At 47.7% G+C, this 20,545-nt stretch overlaps 1 protein-coding gene across 4 annotated transcripts in view; it reads right to left on the bottom strand.

Annotated features, from left to right (window-relative positions):
* Positions 1–8,107, bottom strand: part of LOC137438012 (uncharacterized) — a 68,319-nt gene extending 60,212 nt beyond the window's left edge. Inside the window, exons 1-2 of one of the 4 annotated variants that reach the window (XM_068132859.2) lie at positions 6,882–7,228; positions 4,495–4,669 (exon numbers count right to left, since the gene is read on the bottom strand). The gene's annotated coding sequence lies outside the window, so the exon portion shown is untranslated. Of the gene's footprint in view, positions 1–4,494; positions 4,670–6,881; positions 7,229–7,931 lie in introns of those variants that run through there. The other 3 variants (XM_068132857.2, XM_068132858.2, XM_068132861.2) reach the window with 3 other exon arrangements.
* Positions 8,108–20,545: the final 12,438 nt, after the last annotated feature.

The following is a 20,545-nucleotide window of genomic DNA, read 5'->3' as shown; positions in this document are numbered from 1 at the left end:
ACCATGGAGAGCTGGACGAGGACCATCTCTGGACGCGTTATGGAACACCTGCCCATCTGCAATCCCCTGTGTGAGTGTGAGATGGGTCTGTTGTCCCGGGGATAAGTTAATACTGCCTAAGGATTGCTCTGTGTCTCTTCATCCTTGAACTGTATATACGTGTGGGAATAATTAAACCCTTGTTTTTTTATTTCTGATTCGATCGTTCCTGTGGTTTCCTCAATTGACTAAGCATGGCACGAATAAGATCGCTCCAATCGGGTTCCACTAGTTAAGACTGCGCGGACCACGTGTACGCAATCCGCTCGGCGTACTCACATCACACGTGGTTCGTGCGAGGCTTGTTTCCTCGCTCCCAGGGCAGCGCAGGGACTTAGGTACGAGCGAAAGGTAGTCCTGAAACCCTACGCCGCGTGTGTCCGGGAGGGACGTAATAAGTCTCGGTTCCGCCAGGCCCAGTAAAGACAAGGGGATTAATCCCCCCTTGATAAGGGGAAGAAGGCCGGCGTAGAGAACCGCAACAATATTATGGAAAAACAATTACAATCAAATCAGAATCCATCACAAATGTCAAATCATCATTTTACCTTTTCGTTGAATATATGCTGCTGAGTATGCCGTTCATCACGTTTCTAAGTACGATGACGTTCAGGAAGAAGCCTTACTACCAACTTCGACCGCTTCCGGAATTGTTGTATTATTTGTGTTCAAATGTCTGTTGATTGTTTTGTATTTATTTATGTGAATGTGTACTTATATATAACTGTCATTAATCAAAAAGGCTGAGGCACGACACAGCGATTTTTTTTTAATCCCAAAAAACGAACTTTTTTTTTTCAAAAAAAAAATACATTTTTTGGCTAAAACACCCCCAGGTACTCACTGATGAACCGCTGAACGTTTGACGAAGATCCGTTCAGCCATCTCTGGGACAAATGGCGACACACAGACAGACCAACGGCTCTCTTATATAGTAGATACGTACACACACACACAAACACACATAATTCCATTATATTCCCCACAGATCAGAAACAAACACCCAGTAACAGAAGAGTTCAAACTGCATATCTTCCTCATGAATGTGCGAGAAGTAAGTTCTTTTTTTTTTGGATGTGTAACTCGTTAAAAAAGACACTGTTCCCTTTGGGCATCGCATCGTATTATCGCATGAGCAAAAGCAAAAATATTAATAATAAATAACTCGCATAGTTTATCTCTAAGCTTTAGGCTCGTCATCTCAAAACTACATGGTTGCTATGGATACATTCGGTGCTCGCGTAAATACAAATGGGTATCGCAGGTCCCCAGGGGCTTCTCGGTACCTGCCAATTATTTCGCTAAAATTGACCTTGTGAGATCCACCTGAGAATATAAATGAATAAAAAAAGACCAAAACCCGACAACTGTATTTTTGGAAACGTGAAAATCTCACTGAGAATAAATCTGATTAGAATCGAATTTTTTGCTTTATATCTTGAGGTAAAGACGCTTTTCAAACAGTAAATTCAGCTTCAGACAATTTCCCATTAAATTATCTTCAGACGCCTACACCTTGCCTTGGGAGGGTCTCCGTGATCGTCCACCTTTGTGGGGGGTCTCCGTGATCGTCCACCTTTGTGGGGGGTCTCCGTGATCGTCCACCTTTGTGGGGGGTCTCCGTGATCGTCCACCTTTGTGGGGGGTCTCCGTGATCGTCCACCTTTGTGGGGGGTCTCCGTGATCGTCCACCTTTGTGGGGGGTCTCCGTGATCGTCCACCTTTGTGGGGGGTCTCCGTGATCGTCCACCTTTGTGGGGGGTCTCCGTGATCGTCCACCTTTGTGGGGGGTCTCCGTGATCGTCCACCTTTGTGGGGGGTCTCCGTGATCGTCCACCTTTGTGGGGGGTCTCCGTGATCGTCCACCTTTGTGGGGGGTCTCCGTGATCGTGCACCTTTGTGGGGGTCTCCGTGATCGTCCACCTTTGTGGGGGGTCTCCGTGATCGTCCACCTTTGTGGGGGGTCTCCGTGATCGTCCACCTTTGTGGGGGGTCTCCGTGATCGTCCACCTTTGTGGGGGGTCTCCGTGATCGTCCACCTTTGTGGGGGATCTCCGTGATCGTCCACCTTTGTGGGGAGTCTCCGTGATCGTCCACCTTTGTGGGGGGTCCCCGTGATCGTCCACCTTTGTGGGGGGTCTCCGTAATCGTCCACCTTTGTGAGGGGTCTCCGTGATCGTCCACCTTTGTGGGGGGTCTCCGTGATCGTCCACCTTTGTGGGGGGTCTCCATGATGGTCCACCTTTGTGGGGGGTCTCCGTGATGGTCCACCTTTGTGGGGGGTCTCCGTGATGGTCCACCTTTGTGGGGGGTCTTCGTGATGGTCCACCTTTGTGGGGGGTCTCCGTGATGGTCAAACTTTGTGGGGGGTCTCCGTGATGGTAAACCTTTGTGGGGGGTCTCCGTGATCGTCCACCTTTGTGGGGGGGGGGGTCCGTGGTCGTCCACCTTTGGGGGTGGGGGGGGGGTCTCCATCATAGTCTACCTTGGGGAGGGGGGGTCTCCGTGATAGTCTCCCTTTGGGGGGGGGGTCCCCATGATTGTCTGCCTTTGGGGGGGGGGGCGTCTCCGTGATAGTCTGACCTTTGGGGGGGGGTCTCCGTGACAGTCTGCCTTGGGGGGGGTCTCCGTGATAGTCTACCTTTGGGGGGGGGTCTCCGTGATAGTCTACCTTTGGGGAGGGGGTCTCCGTGATAGTCTACCTTTGGGGGGGTCTCCGTGATAGTCTACCTTTGTGGGGGGGGGGTCTCCGTGATAGTCTGCCTTTGGGGGGGGCGGGTCTCCGTGATAGTCTACCTTTGGGGGGGGGTCTCCGTGATAGTCTACCTTTGGGGAGCGGGTCTCCGTGATAGTCTACCTTTGGGGGGGGGGTCTCCGTGATAGTCTACCTTTGGGGAGGGGGGGTCTCCGTGATAGTCTACCTTTGGGGGGGCTCCGTGATAGTCTACCTTTGGGGGGGGCTCCGTGATAGTCTACCTTTGGGGGGGGTCTCTGTGATAGTCTACCTTTGGGGGGGGTCTCCGTGATAGTCTACCTTTGTGGGGGGGGGGGTGTCTCCGTGATAGTCTACCTTTGTGTGGGGGGGGGGGGGGGTGGGGGTCTCCATGATTGATTGTAAACTTTTTTGGTCTCCGTGAAGTGCAACTTGGAGGTGGTGTTATTCCCACTCTCGTGGTCCTCGATGGTTCGGGTCATGAGGTTGGGAGGAGTTGCTACAATGGGGAAGGTGAGGATCTGGACCACACCCTGTAAATGTCGTCCATATCGCAGCCACCGATCACTGAACACAACAGTTGTCGATTGAAGATTGTGCTGTCATTATGCGAGTTTCCGCCTTGGATCAAGTGTTCTTTTGGATGCTCCGCATTAAGTGACTATTGCATCACACTCCTGGCATGAGCATTGTAGGTGGTGCAGGGCAACTCTTCTCAAAGTGCACACCTTCTGTTCGGCTCATAGTAACCACACTGTCGATTTATCTTCTTCTCGTCAATGGTGGCCACCAGGACATCGACGATGGAAGATTTTGCAAGGTAACCAACTTGCCACTTGTCATTCCATAACCCTGAATGTTATCAGAGTCTTGCTGCATGAGGTGGATGAAACATCCTGCGTGTGATAGGTGCTGAACACGGATTAGTAAAACAGCCCCACACCTGGCCTTATGTTGGTGGTGGGGGAGGTGAATGATGAAGCAACAGAAAATGGTCGGGCCAAGGACGCAGCCTTGAGGAATTCCTGCTGCTTTACCTTGGAACTTGGGACAACCGTTCCCCGTCAAGCACAACAATCTTCCTGCACAGGTCACGACACCTCCTTCATGATTTGTCTATGACATATACATCCAAAACACATCATGATCCATGAAACATGTGCGAAGAGGGACTCGGAGGAAGAGGAACCGTTAGAGAGGAGCAACATTTTGTCACGTCCTTGAGAAAGAACGCGCAACGAAGAACAGCAAGCGTACATAGTGCACGGATGATACGGGAAGAATGATATCTTGGAGATAAAACTATAAAAAAATAACAAGTCTGCTCCACTGTACTTGGGAGGCAAGCAGGTACCGAAACGATGCGTTACGCAGTGCCTTTGATTTGTAAGTTCTGTCCCGGTCAGTGGTTGTCTACCTTTGGGGGTCTGTGATGGGTCAGGCATGGAATCCAGACTCAACCTTCTCTACATTGGCTCCACTGGATTTGAGAATAGCCCCCCCCCTCCTCCTGGAGTTAAAAAGAGTTTAATGTGTCACAAGGTGTAGAATTTACCAGCAGATGCAGAAAAAGGTGAAGGTGATCTAAAGGCAGGGGTAGGTGCTTTGCCCAAAGAGGAGATAAACCACTCACTTACTCTCACCAAAAAACACCTTGGGATCTTGGGAAAGACACAACGGCCCTCTTTGGAATGCAATGGCCTACCTGCGAAGCACGAATCCGACGGTTCATAGTGTGCTACCTGTGCACGATCCTGGGAGGACTTTCTGCACGACAACTATCATAATATGAACAACTCCTGAGTGCTCACGGCCGACTACGTTCGACGTTCTGTATGGAGGTGCTGCTGCTGGACGGAGTACGGAGACGGTAGATTTGCTGCCTTCATGATAGATGAGCCTAAGCAGGTGAAACACCTGCACACCAAACATATGTCCACTCACACCAAAGAACTGCACAGACAACGACGAATTTATCCGAAAAAAAAAATTAAAATATTCCAAAAAATAAGATTAAATAAATTTTAAAGATGTTAAAATCCATCATCCAAAACCATGATCTTTTGCCTTCGTTAACCACCTCCTCCACCCCCCACCAACCCAGTCCCTCCTTCCAAAATTCCAGCTTTTCCGCCTGGGAATTTCCTTCTGTGTCCATCTTGTCCACCCGATGCATCCACTCCTGTCCCCATTCCTCCCCACATCCATCGTTTGTCCAAGTCTCCCACTATCTTGGCCTTAAACTCTGCTGTTGGTGTTTCCCCCTCTTTACTACCTACTCCTTTTGCATCCTGTTATTTCCTGATCTGTTCAGTGTACTAGCTCTTATTAGGGAGTCTAAATCCATACATTACAAGTCTAAATTGCTCCATCGACTATGTATAGAATATGTATATATATATATATACATGAACAGTATAAATATCTCCATTGTTGAGTCAGATCTCAAGTAGGTCCAAGTGCAGACAATTCAGAGAGGTTCGTGCAGCAGCTTGGGACGAGCATGCACATCAGGGGAGGATAATGTGCTTGTAGATGAATGTATCACAAGGACATGAGTAAGAATGAACAAATTGACACAGTATAGAAATTTTGAATGTAAAATTCCAGCATCATATGATGAACGACGTGCTTAGAAGGGAACAGTAAACAGGCCAGAACTGCAGAACAATGGCAATTACAATACTCTGGGATGTACAATACTCTGGGATGTACAATACTCTGGGATGTACAATACTCTGGGATGTACAATACTCTGGGATGTACAATACTCTGGGATGTACAATACTCTGGGATGTACAATACTCTGGGATGTACAATACTCTGGGATGTACAATACTCTGGGATGTACAATACTCTGGGATGTACAATACTCTGGGATGTACAATACTCTGGGATGTACAATACTCTGGGATGTACAATACTCTGGGATGTACAATACTCTGGGATGCACAATACTCTGGGATGTACAATACTCTGGGATGTACAATACTCTGGGATGTACAATACTCTGGGATGTACAATACTCTGGGATGTACAATACTCTGGGATGTACAATACTCTGGGATGCACAATACTCTGGGATGCACAATACTCTGGGATGCACAATACTCTGGGATGCACAATACTCTGGGATGCACAATACTCTGGGATGCACAATACTCTGTGATGTACAATACTCTGTGATGTACAATACTCTGTGATGTACAATACTCTGTGATGTACAATACTCTGGGATGTACAATACTCTGGGATGTACAATACTCTGGGATGTACAATACTCTGGGATGTACAATACTCTGGGATGTACAATACTCTGGGATGTACAATACTCTGGGATGTACAATACTCTGGGATGTACAATACTCTGTGATGCTCTGTGGGTTTTTTTTTTTTCAATAAACAAACTGTACCCTGTTTGTACAGGTGTGATGACGTGTGAACCTGAATTGCTCTACCTGGTGCTGCACACAACTCACTATTCTGTTATCTCGTCACTGCCAGATCGATTCTTCTTTTTCCCTTTATCCAGACTTGCATCTCATTATGTTACCATTTTAAATGAATTTTTAAAGAGTTTAAAAATGTAAAAAGGACAATTATTTTTTAATAGGATGAACCTGGGTTGGCATGTGAGTGTTCCCATCTGAAACCCTGGGAACACGGGTCTTAACCCCACATATGACATCTAATAATGTCGTTGCAATTCACGTTAAAGTCCATTGATTTTCCCATGTTCCCGCTGCCGAAGGCATTAGGTTTTCAGGTTGTCCATCCGTCTGTCCGGTGTCTGATGAAGAAGTTACTGCGATAATATGTGAACCGCCTGAAGGGATTTTCTTTTTTTTTTAACCAAACTTGGTACAAAGGTGTATTGTGACACAAAGATGAACATTTTAGAATTTGGGGTCAAAGGTCATGTGACCTTTATCTCAAAGCGGCAGATTTTCGTTACCGCCCGAAGGGATTTTTACCAAACTTGGCACAACTATGAACTGCAATACAAAGAGCAACTCATTAGATTTTAGATTCAAAAGGTCAAAGGTCAAGGGTCAAGCATCTTTCAAATGAAAATCTGTTTCTGCAATAACTTATGAACCACTCAAGAGATTTCAAGCATACTTAACACAGGTATGGACTGTACGTAATATGTGGATGAACCGACTCAAATTTATACTGAACAGGTCAAAGGTCATTTTGCCCTTTGAAAATTATTTTTCAGACCACAACTTGAGTTTGAAGCATCTGATGTTGTCTCTCTTCTCCCTCGCACATTCTCTCTCTCTCAAGGTACATTTTTTCGTGTGACCTTTAATTGAGATCAAACGTACTAGGTTGACGTCTAACGTGGGCGGAGGTATCTCCAATGACGCAATTCGCATCAAATTCTACCTTCGAACTCCTCGATCAGTATTTAAATCAATGTACAGAAAGGAAAATGAAAAACAAGGACAAATAGTTCCATTCGGCTCAAAGTGCCGGTGCTGGACCTACGTCACATAGAGCGTCACATAGACACGAACATCGCACCTGGAACACTTTCCCAACCACCGATTCCCATGGATTCGATCTCTCGAGGAATCCGATCAAGGCATCAAGATTAAAATGTCATCCCTGGCACTCAGGGGGATATTAAGCCGGCTGTCCTACGCGCACTTAAGTCACCTCGATAGCAGCAGAGGGCGGCGCATCACGGAGCACGCCGTTCTACCAAAGCACGTAAAGCCGGCCGTCCCGTCGGCAGTGCACGCATGAACGTTCCCACGGATTTATTCGCCAAAAAGGTGGTGGCCCCGTTTGAACGTTTCGCCGCACGCCCAGGTATCCGGTTCGATTTGCTTGACGGGCATCGCGAGCGCGGTCACGAGGCCACGCAGGTGCACCGAGGCACACCCACGTGGGACGGCGCACAACGGTTAGAGAGCATGAGCTTTATAGGAGGAACGCTCAATTACATACCTGTTTACTCCGACGTCATCGCTTTAATCGAAATAGGTCCGGTGCTTAAAGCACGTCTCCAGGTACGCAGCACATAACAGAATACGTCACGACTGACATGGAATCGACACTACGTCGAATATCCTGCCCTGCTGTTTATCCGTTCCGTTGCGCTAGTTTCCACATCATTCCTCAAGGACCGTTGAGCCGGATGTCCATGAAATCGTCACGATGCCCTCACCTGTATACCTGTGCGGCAGTCAGCGGTGTCCTGGCCTTGGCGAAGCTCGAGGAGAGAGACAGAGATCTTCCACCTGCCGGATCTTAATGTTATTCCCACGGCAGGACTAACGTTCAAAGCAATCTCTCTGTACAAAGCCTAACGTCACCGGTACCTTCATTACACCGCCCCCTCGACCAGGCCGATCCTGTTCAGCGAGAGGATAATGATGTCAGCACGTTCATCAACCCCGCCCCCTCCGTGCTCACTTGGCAAAAGGTCAGGTTAGCACGGTCATCGCCCCCTCCGCTCCGTGCTCACTTGGCAAAAGGTCAGGTTAGCACGGTCATCGCCCCCTCCGCTCCGTGCTCACTTGGCAAAAGGTCAGGTTAGCACGGTCATCGCCCCGCCCCTCCCCATCAAGTCCCCGCCCCCTCGCTCCGTGCTCACTTGGCAAAGGGTCAGGTTAGCACGGTCATCGCCCCGCCCCTCCCCATCAAGTCCCCGCCCCCTCGCTCCGTGCTCACTTGGCAAAGGGTCAGGTTAGCACGGTCATCGCCCCGCCCCTCCCCATCAAGTCTCCGCCCCCTCCGCTCCACGCTCACATAGTAAAAGGTCAGGCTAGCACTGTCATCGCCCCGCCCCTCCCCTCCCCATCAAGACCCCGCCCCCTCCGCTCCACGCTCACATAGCAAAAGGTCAGGCTCTGATTCTCCCACCTGACCCAGCACTCCTGGTGATAGATAGACATCTCGTGTCTGACTCGCCTTCGGCTCTGGCTGGATTTGCGGACACAAAGTGTCTCTTGTTCCCCCATTTTACCATTCAGTTTGACTTAAACCCCTCGTGCTCTGCACCAAAGACCCACCTGCGGGTAGGTACTGCGTTTGATTTAAACCTAAAGGTGCAATGTTTTAGCGATGTGACCCGAGGTTTGAGCGATCGATTTTACTCAATCCCGTGTGGCTTTGGGGTTAAACCCAAGGAAATCCTAAGGCTCAAATTCCCATATTCTCGTGGGGTCGGCAGGGGAACTTGTTTGGCCCAAGTCTTTCACGAACCGGCTGGCCAGGCCTGATGTTCGTTTGGAGCCGGTTATGGACACCGAAGGTGGACGAGGTCATGTGTTTCTCACCTGTCTGTCTCTTTGTAAACAGCTCAAAACGGTTGTGGACGGATTCAGACAAAACTTGCTGGAACAGTTGGTTAGGTGACAAGAAGAAGCCAATTGGATGTTGTTTCAGGTACGAATCCAGATCCGGCCAATCCAGTGGATACAAAACGTAAACTGGTCAACCTGGCGGAGGTATGCTCTGCACCGAGTGCCGTTCTTGCTCGGGTTTGAATTTGTACAACATGTCGACTGTGCCGGCGAGAACTCGCCTACTCTTCGCGAAGGACACTAAATGATCTTTCACGTCCACCAGCTAATGCCGGTAGACAGGACAGCCGGCTTAACGTGAAGCCATTTAAACCCAAATATTATTGCGAGACCCATTTAAAACCCGAGGTCGACCCCCCAACACTGCCCGTGCAGGTGTTGATCGACCCTTAGATGAGGTTCGAGGTTGTACCCTGACCCACAGGTGCTCGGACAATGCAATGCACGTGCAGTGGGGTTCGTCGCCGGTTGCTCATGACGTCACGCGAAGAGAAGCTCATGACGTCACGGCTCACGCTGATTGGGCGTATCAGCAAACACCGCGCTTGGGTCTTGGATGGATCGAATGTCTGTGTTGGATAAAACATCCATTAGATCCTTTTAAGGGATCCAGGATTGGGTTCACAGCTTCCCGGGACATTTAGCACGATAAACAAAACATGGAGCGTGAAGTGGAGGCATCACCCTTGGGATACCCTCGACCTATTGAGGACGTACCTGCAGAAGTTAGCCAGGTGAATCACCCCCTCCAATCGGATGATACAACTCCAACCTCGACTACTTTAACATCCCCAATCAATCCCACATTATTGTAGGGAGCCGGGTTGGCACGAGTCTTTCACGAACCGGCTGGCCAGGCTTGACGTTCGACAAGGTTGTTGGGAAGGAATTTCTCATTTGTTCAGGTAAGTGATAACTCGCCTATTCTTCGGAAAAGACACAATGGGATCTTTCATGTCCATCAGGTAATGCGAGCAGACAGGACACCCTGCTAAAGGTCCATTGCGTTGGACCTTATTCCAGGTATCTCGTGGTTGTTGTTGCAGCAACAAAATGAACAAAGCACTTCGTGTTGCAACGTCATACCTGCGAAACCACAATCAGACCACACTGCGGTTGGGAATCGAACGCAGGTGAGACTTCTATCAGGTAGGTGCGTTACTTTGGGCGTCACACACTATGGATGTGCACATGTGAGCCTGATGACGTCACACACTATGGATGGACGTCACATAGTATAGACATGTATACTATGACCATCAGATACGATGGCCATCACCTATGGCTGTCACATACTATGGACGTGTATACGTGAGCCTGATGCGGACGTCACATACTGTGGATGTTACATACTATGGACGTGTATACGTGAGCCTGATGTGGACGTCACATACTATGGACCTGTATACGTGAGCCTGATGTGGACGTCACATACAATGGACGTATATACGTGAGCCTGATGTGGACGTTACATACTATGGACGTGTATACGTGAGCCTGATGTGGACGTCACATACTATGGACGTGTATACGTGAGCCTGTGGACGTCACATACTATGGACGTGTATACGTGAGCCTGATGTGGACGTTACATACGATGGACATATATACGTGAGCCTGATGTGGACGTCACATACTATGGACGTGCATACATGAGCCTGATGTGGGCGTCACATACTATGGGCGTTACATACTATAGACGTGTATACGTGAGCCTGATGTGGACGTCACATGCTATGGGCGTTACATACTATGGACGTGTATACGTGAGCCTGATGTGGACGTCACATATTATGAACGTCACATGCTATGGACGTTACATACTATGGACGTGTATACGTGAGCCTTATCTGGACGTCACATACTATAGACGTGTATACGTGAGCCTGATGTGGCCGTCACATACTATGGACGTGTATACGTGAGCCTGATGTGGACGTCACATACTATGAACGTGTATACGTGAGCTTGATGTGGGCGTCACATACTGTGGACGTTACATGCTATGGACGTGTATACGTGAGCCTGATATGGACGTCACATGCTATGGACGTGTATACGTGAGCCTGATGTGGACGTCACATACTATGGACGTGTATACGTGAGCCTATGGTCGTCACATACTATGGACGTCACATACTATGGACGTGTATACGTGAGCCTGATATGGCCGTCACATACTATGGACGTGTATACGTGAGCCTGATATGGCTGTCACATAATATGGACGTCACATGCTATGGACGTGTATACGTGAGCCTGATATGGCCGTCACATACTATGGACGTGTATACGTGAGCCTGATATGGCCGTCACATAACATGGACGTCACATACTATGGACGTGTATACGTGAGCCTGATATGGCCGTCACATACTATGGACGTCACATGCTATGGACGTGTATACGTGAGCCTGATATGGCCGTCACATACTATGGAAGTCACATACTATGGACGTGTATACGTGAGCCTGATGTGGACGTATCTAAAGTTCTTCTTCAGTCTGAGCAGCAGAAGCACCGGTTTCTGGATCTTTCAACGTCCGATTGTCCGGCTTGTCCCAGCTTTACATCATCCGCAGACTTTGTGGAACCAATGTCCACAGGTGCAAGGTAATGTCCATCTCCAGAGGTGTAAGTTTCACCCTACTCCGCTCCCATTCCAACTCCTAGGTTTGTACAGGCAAGGAGAATATACACCGGTGTAAACCTTATACAGGTATCGAGGGTCACAGAAGGGCAGAATGAAGAGCCCAACAAGGTACGTCAACACAGATGATCATGACACCCATCACAGCCTGCGCTGGGCTTGCAAACCCATAATGGTTTGTCCGTACTCGAACCTTGCTGCACGTAGGTACCATTTTTAAAGTCTTATGGTAAGACTCGGCCGGGATTCAAACCGCAGACCTCCGAGACTCGGGGCGGACTCTCTAACCATGATTACGTCTGGTTATAGCCGATAGGGGACAAAGGACACACGTACACAGACAAACAGGGCGGAAAGGAAAAAGTTGAAAGACAACATAAGGGTGCACCACAATATGAGTGAGGGAGTTGTAGGTGAAAGAAGAACAGGGTCTCAGCAGGTGCAGTAAACCTTGAATTTTGAGAGAGGAGACTGATGGTGGTGGTGGTGGTGGTGATAATGGTGATGGTGATGGTGGTGATGATAATGGTGATAATGGTGGTGATGGTGGTGATGGTAGCGGTGATGGTGGTGGTGATAATCGTGGTGGTGATGATGGTGGTGGTGATGATAATGGTGGTGGTGATGATAATGGTGGTGGTGATGATGGTGATGGAGGTGGTGGTGGTGATGGTGGTGGTGGGCAAACGGCTTCGAAATCATGGAAGGAATACCTCAAGCAGATTCAGGAAGATCATGGTTCCATTCAGGAAGACAAGGAAGACAAGATTTCCATTAGATCCTTTTATGGTTGAGGAAGACAAGAGAAGATGAATGAATAAATGGAGGTGAACGTTTTGTGTTGGGGAGACAAACAAGACAAAGGTGTCTGACAGAACACACCTGTGACCTGCATGGAGACCATCCCATGACTCCTTGCAGATACTCACCGAATCGCAAAAACTACGTGCACAAACACACGACCACGTGATACTCGCACATACAAACCCAGCAACCCTGTAGATCGGACTAATGTACCCAAGTGAAAGCCACCACCAGATCCACCACCAGATCAATCACCAGATCCACCACCAGATCAACCACCAGATCCACCACCAGATACATCACCAGATCCACCACAATATCCATCACCAGATGCACCACCAGATCTATCACCAGATGCACCACCAGATCCATCACCAGATGCACCACCAGACCCATCATCAGATGCACCACCAGACCCATCATCAGATGCACCACCAGATCCATCACCAGATGCACCACCAGATCCATCACCAGATCCATCACCAGATGCACCACCAGATCTATCACCAGATGCACCACCAGATCCATCACCAGATGCACCACCAGACCCATCACCAGATGCACCACCAGACCCATCACCAGATGCACCACCAGATCCATCACCAGATGCACCACCAGATCTATCACCAGATGCACCACCAGATCCATCACCAGATGCACCACCAGACCCATCACCAGATGCACCACCAGATCCATCACCAGATGCACCACCAGACCCATCACCAGATGCACCACCAGATCTATCACCAGATGCACCACCAGACCCATCACCAGATGCACCACCAGATCTATCACCAGATGCACCACCAGATCCATCACCAGATGCACCACCAGATACATCACCAGATCCATCACCAGATCCACCACAATATCAAAAGGACTCATTTAGACGTTAATGGAATTTCAGGACAACACAACTCGTCTCTCGAGTTTGTTTGGAATCTTTGTTATTATCTTTGAACCAACATTATCGGGTTTTTAAATGACACCGTTTGTGACGCTCCATGTTGAAGTTTCTCCAACAAGGTGCATTTCAGGAATCCGTAACGGAGTGAACAAGGGGGAGGAGGAAGATACCGAAGAGTGTAAGTTACCCCAGCCCGAGGAAAGCACAACAACCGCGACAATGATAACAAAAAGTGTCATAAAGGTTGTCGTTACTTATGTCAAGGTTGTGGTTGAGCAAACAACCCCAAACCACGTGACAAAAGCAACGACAGGAGATTAACCGGTTTACTGCTGGAGCTGATGGGGGCGGAGCCTGCGCGAGCCAAGGTTACCATACAGGTCACAACACAAGGCTTTTGTACTTTGATGTGAAACATTGCTATGGATGGGGTGGGGGCGGGGGAGCGAAGGGGGGGGGGGCAGCCTCGTGTTTCTGCAAGGCCTTGAGAATTGGAATGCATCATATAAAAACAACTAAGCAGCACAACAACAATAAGCTGGAGAATAATTAACGACACAAAGTCCTTGTTTGACGTTTTCATTATTTTGCTCTTTACCTGCGCCATCGGAGGTGGCCAGGTTATGTTTTCACCTCTGGTTTGTCTATTTGTCTATGAACAGGACATCTCAAAAGGTTGTGGACGGATTCGAATGAAACTTGGTGAGCAGGTTGTGTGTGTGACAAGGAAGCGTTGATTCGATTTTGGTGAAGATCCGAGATTATTTTACATTTTTCATTGATTCTTCACCATTTAGAGTTGGGACCAAAAAACGATAAATGGGACGAGGTTTCAAAAAGGTGAGGACGAGATGTGACAACACTTGGCGGATGAATTGGGTCAGTGATAAGAACAAGGCGATGAGATTTTGCTTCAGGTCCTAATCTAGATCAGGCTTATCAGTGGATACAAAAGGTAAACTGTTCACCTGGTGGAGGTATAATACTCTTTACCCTGCGCTCGCGAAGCCAAAAGCAGGGATAGGTGCACGTGTGTTATTGTACGTGTGTCTGCATTTTTAAAATTAATTTTCACGGGCCAGGGAAGGGCCAAGCACCTCGGGCCATGGAAAGGGAAGGGCCAAGCACCTCGGGCCATGGAAAGGGAAGGGCCAAGCACTTCGGGCCATGTAAAGGGAAGGGCCAAGCACCTCGGGCCATGGAAAGGGAGGGCCAAGCACTTCGGGCCATGGAAAGGGAAGGGCCAAGCACCTCGGGCCATGGAAAGGGAAGGGCCAAGCACTTCGGGCCATGGAAAGGGAAGGGCCAAGCACTTCGGGCCATGGAAAGGGAGGGCCAAGCACTTCGGGCCATGGAAAGGGAAGGGCCAAGCACCTTGGGCCATGGAAAGGGAAGGGCCAAGCACCTCGGGCCATGTAAAGGGAAGGGCCAAGCACCTCGGGCCATGTAAAGGGAAGGGCCAAGCACCTCGGGCCATGTAAAGGGAAGGGCCAAGCACATTGGGCCATGTAAAGGAACGGGTCAAGCACCTCGGGCCATGTAAAGGGAAGGGCCAAGCACCTCGGGTCATGTAAAGGGAAGGGCCAATCACCTCGGGCCATGTAAAGGGAAGGGCCAAGCACATTGGGCCATGTAAAGGAACGGGTCAAGCACCTCGGGCCATGTAAAGGGAAGGGCCAAGCACCTCGGGCCATGTAAAGGAAAGGGCCAAGCACCTCGGGCCATGTAAAGGGAAGGGCCAAGCACCTCGGGCCATGTAAAGGGAAGGGCCAAGCACCTCGGGCCATGTAAAGGGAAGGGCCAAGCACATTGGGCCATGTAAAGGAACGGGTCAAGCACCTCGGGCCATGTAAAGGGAAGGGCCAAGCACCTCGGGTCATGTAAAGGGAAGGGCCAAGCACCTCGGGCCATGTAAAGGGAAGGGCCAAGCACCTCGGGCCATGTAAAGGAAAGGGCCAAGCACCTCGGGCCATGTAAAGGAAAGGGCCAAGCACCTCGGGCCATGTAAAGGGAAGGGCCAAGCACCTTGGGCCATGTAAAGGGAAGGGCCAAGCACCTCGGGCCATGTAAAGGAAAGGGCCAAGCACCTCGGGCCACGTAAAGGGAAGGGCCAAGCACCTTGGGCCATGTAAAGGAAAGGGCCAAGCACCTCGGGCCATGTAAAGGGTATCAAAGAGTCGAGTTTAGGAACTTCAATAAAACAAAACCACAAAAAGGGAAAAGCTGCTTTAACGTTATAACAGATTCCAATCCGACTATAAACTGCACTCCGTAACAGCACACGTGATTCATAGTCACCTGTGGACCCACAAACCCAGTGATATCACATATGTTTCACACCTGATGGTACATAGACCAGCAGGGCCACCCCGTGTCCTGATGCAATCCACTGGTTGCATTTGTCGCTAATAAATCAATTGCATTTGGAGAAGAGTGAATGATACATTTACCTGCCAACTGCCTGAGCAACTTTTGCGATGAGAGCGAATGACAAATTTCAAATGCGTTTGCGTGGGAGTTCAGAGCTCACCTGCAGTGTGATAAAACCTGCATGGGAATCCCACGTTTAACAATTTTCTGACGGCCAGAAGGAAAGGTAATTGAGGTCAAAGGCCAGTGTGTGCACACCTTTATACCATTTTTCCCACGACCTTCCTTTCCCTCCTTATGGATTCCCTGGATTTCTAAAGGTAATCTTCCCAAATTGAGCATCATTTCACGTTTGTGTGTGTAAGATGGTGATGCTTTCGCAGAGGGAAAGACCATTTGGCTTCACCTGGGTATCAAATATCTACTCTGTATATAAAACAGAAATGGCTGTCCGTTCGTCCGTTCGCTGTTCGCGCTGATTGGCTGGTGTGAGGCTCGGGGCAATGTGATTGGCTCCTGGCAAGATTCAATAATAGGCTTATTAAAAGCTCATATTCGGAATCCGATTCCATATTTCACGATCGGAGCTCATGGCCTAAATAATTATGTCGAAATCTCGAGTGAAATCGGAACAAAATTAGTAAAATGGCAGGAAGCTGCTTTGGCCGCTCAGACACTGTAACGTAGTGCGGGAGCCCAGAAACATTTGTTTCACATCTCGAGTACAAAAGGTTTGAGGCCTGGAATATATGCATCTATGATAGGAGACCCCAAAAAGGCAATTCTTAAGTTCTGCAATTCTGCACAGCAACCAGGGGGCGCCACCAAAGACCCCTAAATGTGACTCTTAATTCACAATTTGAGTACATCTTTCAAACTTGTCTTAAAATGTTCTCTATAGGAGTGGAAATCAGAATTCCCAATTCTTAAGTTTTCAATTTGTGTATTAGGTCGCTTAAGAACGACCTAATTAATGCTAATTAACGCTAATTAGCATTTTTAATTCACAATTTGAGTACATCCATGAAACATATGGCAATGTATTCCTTAGGTCATCCTAAATCAAGATCAGTCATTCTTAAGTATCCATTTCATGTATTAACCCACTTAAGAATGCACACTGACAAAAAGGAGAAACATAGATTGTATACAAACACGTTTTATTTTTTTATAAACTACACAAAAATGTACTTAGTATGCATGAATTATGCTTCAAAATCAGATCATAGTAAGTCATGTAGTAAATTGGCGTCCTGGTTCTACCGCCCATCAACAATTAAATCTCAAATCTCGGAACAAAAAACAATTTTTAATGTTAATTTTATAAAAATTAATACCTAATGTCTAACTTTTACTCTATTAGCGATATTGCTGTTTTATCTCTGACTATCGCTTATAAACTATTTAACATGTTTAAGCTAATTACCCTGAACTAAAAACAAATTTTAATGTATGTAAAAACTCAACTAACTATATCAACGAAAAATTATTGAATTTATCTCAAACATCAACATGATTGTATATATGTTGTTTTATCCAACATTCCTAACATTATTTTGCTTAAAATTTCAAAAACATTACAAATTCCCTGTCAGGATGCTTTGGATATGTACCGTACTGAATATAATCGTATGAACAGGTTTGGTCGATTGTAAACCTACACATCACCATCATCACCATCTCCTTCAACGTCCTCTTCATCAGAAGATGACTGCGCTAGGACCTCATCATCGTCAGCATCAGCTAATTCTTCATCATCTGGAACGAGCGACTCCGGAAGTTGGTCTCCCTCAAACCAGATGGGTTTATATTGATCTCCCACTAGTTCCCATCCGTCATCCTCTGATGGGTGTTGCTGGATGATTGGCTGGTCAGCATTGGCCCACATTCTTGAAACAAGCGATACACGCTTTATGTGGGCAGCAACCTCTCTTTCGCATGGAGGAATACTACTGGCATCAGCTCCCTTCAGCTTTTCAAGTGGGTTCTTTCCTCTTAACTTGGGCTTGTAAATTCTTTCAAAGGTCTTGAACCTGTAGGCGTTTAACGTTTCCTTCGACTTCTCTTTGGCTCCATACATTATAGCAGTGAATTTCAAGAGTGTGTCCTTGCATTTCTCGCTTGGCAGTCCATCTGTTGACAAAGCTTTGAAAGCTTGCTGTACATCGGGCATCTTTTCCAGCTTATTAAAGGGCTGAACCTTGCCCTTTCTTACAAATGCTGCGGTGTAATCCGAGCCGGTAAAGGCATGGAAGGCAGGGAGGGAACTGCACAGTTGTGGTCCCAGTGACTTGGATATCGCTGTTAGGTCAATGAGCCTCCGATTACACTTGGATGTAGTACCGACATCCATCCAGATGTGGCTGCTGAATTTCTCACAATGATAGAGCAGAATAACAGCTATGTCCGTGTCTGAGGCGCGTATTACTACATTTCCATTCGAGGTGTCTGCTGCCTTTGCATGCATGCAGATCTTGGTATCCGCTTCTTCATGGTTGTTACTGAGCATGTCTACGGTATCTCGCTTGACCTCTCCTTCGCTTACGTGGAAATGGAAGCACTGGCCTGACGGAACATCTAGGAAGACATCACAGGTCCCAAGTATATGAGCGTATGCTTGATCCTGCCATTCTCTTGCAAGAAAATCAGGAAGTTCCCGTTTGAATGACCTGGACGTTAGCGCTTTGCTGATATCGTTGGGCCTTCTTTGTGCTGGACCAGTAATAATGTAGGATCTGCTGTCCTCGGCTGTTGTCCCCCGTCTGGCTCTTTCTGCATCCTTCAGTGACGGTTGAGGGTAATCATCAAAGGCTACGTGTACCCGGACTTTGGACAATGACAATACTTGGTAGAGTATGCTCCTCGCTAGACCTCCATATGTGGGTGGTAAGTTTGGAGGTAGGGTGTGCAGAAGATATTGTCCATCTACTACGTATGCATTGATCTGTTGAGGTCCGTCTCCTTTGATCTCCTTGCTCTCCAGTAAGTTAAGCAACTTACTTTTATCTGTCTTGACCATGCTCTCATCAGGATTGCACATCGTGAGTGGTACTGGTGTAAGGGGATATTGGAATATATGCTGCAGGTCAACATCACGCTTTGATGCAAGGATTATTAGGCGGCCCATCAAATCACGAGTACACTTCAGAACTGCCACTTTCTTATCCGGTGTTCGTCTATTTCTGGCACATTCGTCTACGAATGTTTTGAGAGGAGCTTTCTTTATGGGTTGTTCAAACCTACTGTCATCGGCCTCGCATGCTGTGATGAATGCCTGGTGTAATGTCCTTCCACTTGCTGGCACATTCAGTAAACTTTCGCGGACTGTTTCACTAGTTGCCCTTCCTGTATGGATGTTGTACAACATGGTATCTGCATCTGTTTCGTTCCCAAACGGATTGCAACTATCCTGGATTTGTTTCACCATGGTTTTCACATCTCTATCGTCACGTTTTATTCGTGCAGGTCTCAGTTCAGCAGTTGTGTCTTCTTTGACTATCAGCCCAGCCATTTCGTGGAGTAGACTAACGAATGAAGCTCTAGTGGATTTCGTAAGCATCCAGCGAAGTCGTGCCGCATAATTATTCGTTGAAGAAGTGAATCCAGTTCTTCTCGAAGCTGCATCCGCGTTAATCGTCTGTTCTAGAGTCAAGTCGACCGGGCATCTACTGAATGGATGTTCTGTTCGTCGTACAGTAAAGACGCTGTAGACTGCAGTGTTTTTGTAACTGAACTTCGTCATCTTTGGTATCTTCCTATATGGCTGGAGTGCAGTATCTGTACTCTCAAAGGTTCTCTTCCTTTTGCCTGTCTTTACTTGCCGAGCACTAGTTGAGGTTGAAACTGCCATGACAGCAGATGCTTCACGTTCTTCATCAGGTGCTGGCACATTTTGGTACAGAATACCCATGGTATCGTGCAGCGAATTGGCTCCAGACATGGTTTGAGTCATCTCATCGAAATTGTCGAAGGCTAATCCGACTGGTTTACCTACGACTGTTCCTTTTGGACAAGCAAGCTTCTGTTCTTGAATGGATTCAGCTGTGGCAGTTTCAACTTCTTCCAATGTGTTGTAGCTTAAACAGTGACCAAACCTGTTCAGGACTTGAACCATTTTTTTTACTGCCAGTGACCGACTTAACACTCATACCAAGAGCTACATGTTTTGCAGGTTTTGCGCGACCCCGTTGTACAATGAACAAGGCATCCTGACTAGACGAATTTGCGTGGCGCTTTACTGACTCTGTATATCGCTCTGGTTTTAGCCCTCCGTACAAAATATTGAAAAAATCTACTACAAGTTTTGGGGGTGACGAGTCCCCGTTTCTTAAATCCTCCAATGTCGGACATTCAGGAAGGTCGACCTTTTCAACCTTGAGCAACTGGTTGCGCAAAAGCAATGCTGCTTTGGCGATTGTTCTCTCATCAGTAGATGTGTAATCATATACAACACGAATTGCATCATCTGCGGTTTCTGCATTATATAAGATGTTTCCAAGCCTTTTCCCAAGTGAACTCTGTATCTTTATGCGCGCTTTGAAGTGACTCATCAATGTCCTAGAGAGGCTGAAGGCGCTTCCCCTGGGCGTTTCTGCGGATGCCGAACAAATATCAAGATAACGTTCATATACAGAATTAAGAAGTTCAGGTCTGTTGTCTATTATTACAGATTGCTCAATGTATGCAAAAATGTCCAACACACTGGTCTCAGAAGGCGTTTTTGTTTCACGTGTGTCCTTTTG

The sequence above is a fragment of the Myxine glutinosa genome, chromosome 12, assembly GCF_964187855.1.
Source record: "Myxine glutinosa chromosome 12, kmMyxGlut1.1, whole genome shotgun sequence".
NCBI classification, from domain to species: Eukaryota; Metazoa; Chordata; class Myxini; order Myxiniformes; family Myxinidae; genus Myxine; species Myxine glutinosa.
This window is presented reverse-complemented; position numbering and strand designations above follow the sequence as displayed.